The sequence below is a fragment of the Jaculus jaculus genome, chromosome 21, assembly GCF_020740685.1.
Source record: "Jaculus jaculus isolate mJacJac1 chromosome 21, mJacJac1.mat.Y.cur, whole genome shotgun sequence".
Classification (NCBI taxonomy): Eukaryota; Metazoa; Chordata; class Mammalia; order Rodentia; family Dipodidae; genus Jaculus; species Jaculus jaculus.
Genome location: NC_059122.1, coordinates 11,259,827 through 11,267,920, shown reverse-complemented (window position 1 = coordinate 11,267,920; position 8,094 = coordinate 11,259,827).

The window sequence follows — 8,094 nt, the reverse complement described above, 5'->3', positions numbered from 1 at the left end:
TCCAGATGCATGTACCACTTTGTATGTCTGGCCTTTATGTGGGTACGGGGAAATTGAACATGGACAAGAAGGCTTTGCAAGCAAGTGCCTTTAACTGCTACGCTATCTCTCCAGGCCATTTATTATATCTTAAGACAAGGTCGAAGCTTGAGGAAATGTCTTAGCAGTTAAGGCATTTGCCTGTGAAGCCTAGGGTCCCACATTAGCCAGATGCACAAGGGGGCGCATGCGTCTGGACTTCGTTTGCAGTGGCTGGAGGCCCTGGTGTGCCCCATTCTCTCTATCTGCCTCCCCCTCCCCAAATAAATATATAATAAAATATTTTTTAAAAAAGACAAGGTTGATCTGGGCATGGTGGCTCACCCCTTTAATCCAAGCACTCAGGAGGCTGAGGTATGAGGATAATTTGGGGTCAGCTGGGGCTACACTGTGAGTCTCAGGTCAGCCTGGGCTAGAGTGAGACCCTCCCCCCGACAAAAAAAGGACAAGGTCTCATGCAGATCAAGCTGGCCTGGGACACGTTATTATAATGACTCTGAGCCTTCGAATCTCTGCTTCTACTTCCCACCTACTGGGATCACAGGTGTGGCCCATCAGGCCGGGTCAGCATGTGTAATTCTTTTATTTATTTATTTGAGACAGTAAAAGGCAGACAGAGAGAGACAGAGAGTGAGCGAGCGAGCATGGGCCTGCCAGGGCCTCCAGCCACTGCAAAGGAATGCCAGATGCAGGCGCCCCCTTGAGCATCTGGCTTACGTGGATTGTGGAGAATCGAACTGGGATCCTTTGGCTTTGCAGGCAAAGGCCTTAACTGCTAAGCCATCTCTCCAGCCCAGCAGGTGTAATTCTTTAACCCCTGAGCCATCTTTTCAGCACTGCAAGCGAAATTTTTTTTTTTTAATTGTTAAATTATGATATTTATTGAGGGAAGTACAGCGCCAAGGAAAGGCACCCACGTGGCTATAGATCCCACGTGGAGGGCCTGGGAAAACCTATGGAAAGAAAAGAGAGAAAAGAAAGTTCAAGGAGCTCCTGCCACGTGGGGAGCTGGAGGGGATAAAGAACCAATATTATTTATTTGCAAGAAAGAGAGAGAATGGGCATGCCAGGGCCTCTCTCTATCCACTGCAGACAAACTCCAGATGCATGTGCCATTTTGTGCATCTGGCTTTACATGGGTAGCCCAGTGTCATTCTTTTATTTATTCTTTTTTTTTTTTTAACTTCTATTTTAACTTTATTTGAGAGAGAGAGAGGGAGGGAGGGCGAGGTAGAGAGAATGCAAACGACCTCCAGAGGAGGTATGCGCTCCCTTGTGCATCTGGCTTATGTGGGGCCTGGAGAGTCGAACCAGGATGTTTTGGCTTTGCAGGCAAAGACTTTAACCGCTAAGCCATCTCTCCATATCCCCCCCCCACCCCGTGTCATTCTTAAAACCACCTGATGGACTGGAGAGATGGCTTAGTGGTTAAGCGCTTGCCTGTGAAGCCTAAGGACCCTGGTTCGAGGCTCAATTCTCCAGGACTCACGTTAGCCAGATGCACAAGGGGGCGCATGCATCTGGAGTTCATTTGCAGCGGCTGGAAGCCCTGGCGCGCCCATTCTATCTCTCTCTCTCTCTCTATCTGCCTCTGTCGCTCTCAAATAAATAAATAAAAATGAACAAAACCACCTGAGGCCTCCTCGTTGTCCTGCTCGCGTGAGCGCCCCCTGCTGGCAGGAGGTTCTTTGTGCAGGAATGCAGCGTGCGCGGTGGGGACCTCAGCGCGCATTTCTGGGCGTGCCCGCGCGCATCTCAGAGGGTGGGTGCCTCGTGCGTGGGCGTGGGCACGCTGCAGGGGCACAGTGGGGGAGAGTGCCACCCCTTGAGCGCCTTCAACCTGCTGAGCACCCCCACCCCCCCACACCCCGGGCCAGAGATGCTCAGAAGCGCCGTGCCTGACCCCGGGCCTTGCAGCCAGAACGCTGCAAGGAGAAACTGGGCCCGAGCCCCCTGGGTGGGTGAATGAATGCCCCCGGCCCCCTCGGCCTCGGTGCGATGACTGGGGTGCAGTTTCTGGGACGTCCCGGGACGGGCCCTGCCGTGCACCCCCGTGCAAGCTTCCAGCTCCCGCCGTATGCCCACCCCGCTTCCGCGCGGCCCCGGAGAGACTCGTGGCTGCTGAGATTTTCTTGTCTCAGATTCGCTGCCAAGCTAAGTCGGCCCTGGAATCCTTGCACCAGACTTGGTCCCAAGCCAGCTAGCTGCTCACTGCCGCCCTAAGCCTGCGAAGGGCCCGGGGATGAATACGTTAAGGGCTGTTTACAGCCAGAAAGTTCTTTGGTGATGTGTGGGCCAAAAGGCTCCGAGCATCCAAACCTATGTCTTCATTCTGTCATGAGAGCGGTGACTCTCAAACCATGATCCGTGCTGACCATGTGCACGGAGCTGAGTTGTGGACACCATTCATCCATCTCTCTCTCTCTCTCTCTCTCTCTCTCTCTCTCTCTCTCTGTCTGGCTTGATGCAAAATTTCTAAGTGTAAAACGGGGCGTGGTGGCGCACGCCTTTCATCCCAGCACTCCGGAGGCAGAGGTAGGAGGATCGCCCTGAGTTCGAGGCCACCCTGAGACTACAGAGTGAATTCCAGGTCAGCCTGGGCTAGAGTGAGACCCTATCTTGAAAAAAAAGAGTTCCCCATTCTCTGACGTCTCTCCATTTAGATTTCTAAAAAGAAGCCAGCCTTTAATATATATGTATATGTATATTTTATTTACTTGTGAGAAAGAGACGCAGATAGATAGAGAGAATGGGTCCACCAGGGCCTCCAGCCACTGAAACGAACTCCAGATGCATGCGCCACCTTGTGCATCTGCTTGCATGGGTCCTGGGAAACTGAACCTGGGTTCTTTGGCTTCCCAGGCAAGCGCCTTGACCACTAAGCCGTCTCTCCAGCCCAGAAATCAGCCATTTAAAAATGTTTTATTTACTTGTGTGCGGGCATGTGTGTGGAGGTCTGAGAACAACTTGGAGAGACTGACACTCCACCTTCTTGGAGACAGCGTCTCTTGCTGTTGCGGGTGAACTGCCAGACACAAATTCACAAGCTTCAGGTTCTCCTGGAACCTCCTACTTGCATAGCCAGCGCTTTACTCACTGAGCCTTTTTCTCAGCCCCACCACCTTTCCCTTCCTCCCTCCCTCCCTTCCTCCTTCCCTTCCTAGCTCCCTCCCTCCCTTCCTTCTTTCCTTTTTCTTTCTTCTTTTCTTCCTCCTCCTTATTCTCCTCCTCCTCTTCCTTTTTTTTCTTTTATTTTCTTTGTTTTTGTTTTTTGTTTTTCGAGGTAGGGTCTTTCACTAGCCCAGGCTGACCTGGAATTCACTATATAGTCTCAGGGTGGCCTCGAACTCACAACGATCCTCCTTCCTACCTCTGCCTCCTGAGTGCTGGGACTAAAGGCGTGCACTGCCACGACCTGGTCTAAAATTATATATATATATTTTAATTTTTTACTTATTTATTTGAGAGCAACAGACACAGAGAGAAAGACAGATAGAGGTAGAGAGAGAGAATGGGCGCACCAGGGCTTCCAGCCTCTGCAAACGAACTCCAGACGCGTGCGCCCCCTTGTGCATCTGGCTAACGTGGGACCTGGGGAACCGAGCCTCGAACCAGGGTATTAGGCTGCACAGGCAAGCGCTTAACCGCTAAGCCATCTCTCCAGCCCTAAAATTATATTTTTAAATCAACTTATTATAGAAGCTACCTGTACCTATAAGATGCATTCATAACCACACCTAGATGTGTGTCTGAATAAATAACTGGGTGTTCATAGTTCAGGTTGACGCAAATAACTCACCATTCCAGCCTCTCACTGGGAGAGGCAGTGTGGTTTGGGGCAGGAAGTGTTTGGAGGGGGGCGTGGTTACCATTTTTATGAGACACTTCCCAAGGGACTCCTGATTTGGTGGTCCTCCTCATGTCAAGAAAAGTCATCCCCCTGTTAAATATTTAGCGAGTACCGACTATATGCTAGAATTCACTTTCACCCGTGCTGCCGTGTTTAATCTCTTCGCTATGTGGCTAAGGCAAGTGGCCCCTTGAAGTCTCCCTTCTATGTCTCACGGTGGCTGGGTGATCGGAGTCAGGCTAATTTTTGTAAGGTATTATTGTGCAACATATAGGGGAAGAGAGAGACAGAAGAGAAGAAAGAGGAGATAATGTAGTGGAAAAGAAGCTAAAAGCTGGACTAATGCACCAAGTCACTGTAAGAGTTAACTGCTGGGGGTTGGAGAGGTGGCTTAGCGGTTGAGGCATTTGCCTGCAAAGCCAAAGGACCCAGGTTCGATTCCCCAGGACCCACGTTAGCCAGAGGCACAAGGGAGGGCGAATGCATCTGGAGTTTGTTTGCAGTGGCTGGAGACCCTAGCGCGGCCCTTCTCTCTCTCTCTCTCATTCTCTTGCATTAAAAAAAAACAAACAAACTAATTTTTCAAAACATACATGTGAATTGTTGGGAGCCATAGAGCAAAAGCCTCTCCATTTTGCCTGGGCCTGCTCATACATAAGCTGACTCATTACTCAGAAAGCTGGTCCATCCAGCTTTCTGTTAGGTACTTCTGAAACCGGTCAGCAGGCTGCTTACAGAATCTTGATCTTTTGCAAAAGGCCAGTTTATGGTCAGGATGTGAAGCCTGGTGCAGTTGGGATGTTAAGCCATTGAGGCAAGATTAGATGAACACCTACTTACATCCCCTGTAGGTTTCCTGACAACTCCTTGCCCTGACCACGTCCCCTTCCCCCTACAACCCTATATAAACCTACATGTAAGAATAAACTCTCGAGGCCGTGACAAACACCTAGCATGGTCTCCTTCTTGTGTCTGTTTGCCTTCTTTCATTCAGGTTGATTTTCCCCTCGTTTCCTTGTTCGATTCCCCGCTGGCCGGGGCAGTGAATCGTGTTGTCAGGTTGCCCTAACTATGAGCTCTATTTTACTCTACTTTAATCTACACTGTCTTTCTCTGTCCCGACCCGCGGGACCTCGTTATTCGTGGGGGCGAGGAGGACCCCAACCTGAAATAAGATGGGCGAGAGAGAGGAAGGGACTCAAGCAAATGTACACTTGTCAAGAGTCCAATTTTATTGAGCCACAGCGGCCTTTTTAAGGGTTAGGGTTAGGGTCTTGGGTGGGGGGGGGGCTGGAGGAGGCAGGTGGTGGAAAGTTACAGAATCTTCTTGGCCTTTGGCCTAGGACAGTTTGCAGTTATTCTAAGAATTCCCGGTATAGTTCTCACGTCTCTGCAGTCGCCAGGCAGGATGTTAATTAGTTAGGTGTGGCGGGGTGAGGGGATGGAATCAGTTAGGTATGGCAGGGTGGGGGGATGAGGAAAGGTCGGAAGTTGCTCAGGGCAGAAGTTATCTCAGGGCAGAGGTTATCTCAGGGCAAAGATCTGTTCAGGGCTCATCTCCTCGTCTCCAACATCTCCCCCTCTTCTGTATACAAGGACCAGGATAGGGAGGTTACCGCGACCCCTTAATGATGTCCCAAAGAAGGGCTTGTTTTGGTGGCCGATTATTTTTGTTTAAGAGTAAAAATGGATCCAGAGGAGCAACCTGACAGCAACCTGACATTAGAGAGGCGAGCGTTCCCCAGAGTAGGTTGAGCGCTGTTACTCATAGGTCATTGATTTTGATAAAGTCATTTGGATTGACTTTAGAACAAGGGGCACAAATGGTCTGAGCCTGTTAGAAGGGCGGTGCTGGACCCTTACCCGTCATTGGATCGGCCTCCTCTTGGCGAGGTCGTCCTGTCTTAGGCGGGTCGAGACTTAGCCACCCGTTCCGTCGCTGACTTACCAGACCACTCACTTTGTGGAAATGTAATGCATTTTGCTCTCAACAAGACCGTCAAAGCCCCATAAGGATCCTGGAGGAAATATGTTTGGTAGCCAATTAGTATGAGGGGTCGCGGAGACCTGAGTTATTATTTGGAGGGGCGGGACCAAAATTTCCACCCCAGGGTGGGTTTTTGCAGGGAGGTAAAGTCTAAGGGTCGAGATGGGGGGTTGTCTTGTTCTTTTGGCGGGTCAGCGGCAGATGTTTCTTCTGTGGCGAGTCGAGGTAGTGGACTTCCACCGGCTTGATTGCAGAATCTACCTGACGCTTAATGAAACTGGTTAGTCGTCTGAAGGCCCAGGGGCCAAAGGAGATAAGCAAAAGGAATCCAACAAAAGGGCCTAAAAGACTGGGAAGCAAAGTAGTTAGCCAGGGAGATGTGGAAAACCAATTTTTATACCAAGATTCTTGTTGTTCTCGAGTCCTCTAGATTTCTTTTAACTTTATCAAGGCTATTTTGTATTAGCCCAGTCTTATCTAAGTAAAACAACATTCTTCTTTGAGGGTTACACAGAGTCCCCCTTCCTTTAAGAACACCATATTTAGCCCTCTCCGATTTTGAAGTACAACCTCAGAGAGTGAGGCCAAAGAATCTTTGAGATCTTGTATCCCCTCATGTATGAGGTTAAGATCTCTGTCCACTAAGGCACTGAGTTGTGAAAAATGCTGTTGGGAGGTTACCAGCGAGGCAATACCTGTCCCGGCCCCTGCAGCACTAAGTCCCAGGAGCACAGTCAGGGTGAGGGCAGTTAAAGGCTCTCTTTTTGGTCTAATGGCAATGCCCTGATCTATAGTAGTTGTAAAACTTTCAGAATCATGAATGAAAAATCGTGGCAAAACTATAACTACAACACAATAGTCCTTAGTCTGTAAAAAGTCCTTGTTGACAATAAAGGGAGTCAGCCCCGTGGAACAAGCAAGATAGGAGTTACTAGGGGCTTTAGTATATATAAAGGAGTCATTGATAATAGCAGTTTGGTTGCATACTGGTTCAAGAGTCAGAGGAGGGAGCATATCAGGGCCTAATAGACACAGTCCGAGGCCGGAAATGGATGTAAGAGTAATACCCCCTTTGGGGCAGAGTGCCAGAATAATCCCTCTGCACTGTTAGTAGACACAGGAGATGTAAGGATGGCAATTCCCTCATAAAAGGGAGGTCCTAGAACTTTTAATCTGTATGGCATTTCAATCAAGCTCTATAATTTTATTTGAGGAACTTTAAATAAACTTATTTTAAGTAAACTTTATCTATGACAACAGGAACGTATGGTATAGACAGTCTATTTCCCTTTTATTTCTCCCTCTCATGAGAAGACACTCTAACTGCTTTAGGGGGCTGGGTCGAAGACATCAGATCATTTACTACTTCCTGCTGAACGGGACACGAAGTGGAGACTTGTTGCAGTTAGAGAATCTCTCCTAGAGAGGGGAACTATTTTAATGTACCCCAGAGTGTAGGAAGATAATCTTGAAAGATAACTTTGGAAAGAAAGAATAAAAGTAAGGAGTTACTGAGAAGCGAACACACAGCAAACTGGTCTTTTTGTAGGTCGAGGGAATCCAGGTAGACAGGCTTGGATCATCTCAGGACCATCTGAGGATGAGCTGGCTGAGATTTTCTTTCAGAACTGTTCATTAAATGGCACAGTAGTATTTAACATGGCTTGTAAAACAGATGAGATGCTAGCAGAGTTATCAGAAACATATACATAACATTTAATCTTAATAATAAAGAGCTATTTTTTATCTTTGGTTATACATTTTTCTCTGAGTGTTTAAGACCTTGCAGATAGCCAAAAGTTAATTAAGGATTAATTTTGGAGGTCATTAATGGCTCTCCAAAGAGACTTTAGGGACACAGGAGTAGCCCCATAGCTTACTGGTGTCTTTGGCCTGTTAGGATGAGTCAGGGCCATGCTGGCCAAGTAGTTTTCCCTTCTTTGGGAAGTCAGGAGGACTGATTGCTTCTCAATTGTGACTCTCCTGTTTTACATTGTACACCACTTTTGTTTGAGTCTCCATATCCTCCCTGCTCAGGAAGACAGGTGACTTACCAGGGGGCCAGTGTAGAAGTGTCCCATCATCTCCAGTGGCCTCATGACATGGGAGCACAGGCCAAAATATTGACACTTTTTACTCCGATGATTCCAATTGGCTTTGGCTTCTACATAGGTGATTAACACACTTAGAAAGGAAGTTACACCAGCTTGGATGTACA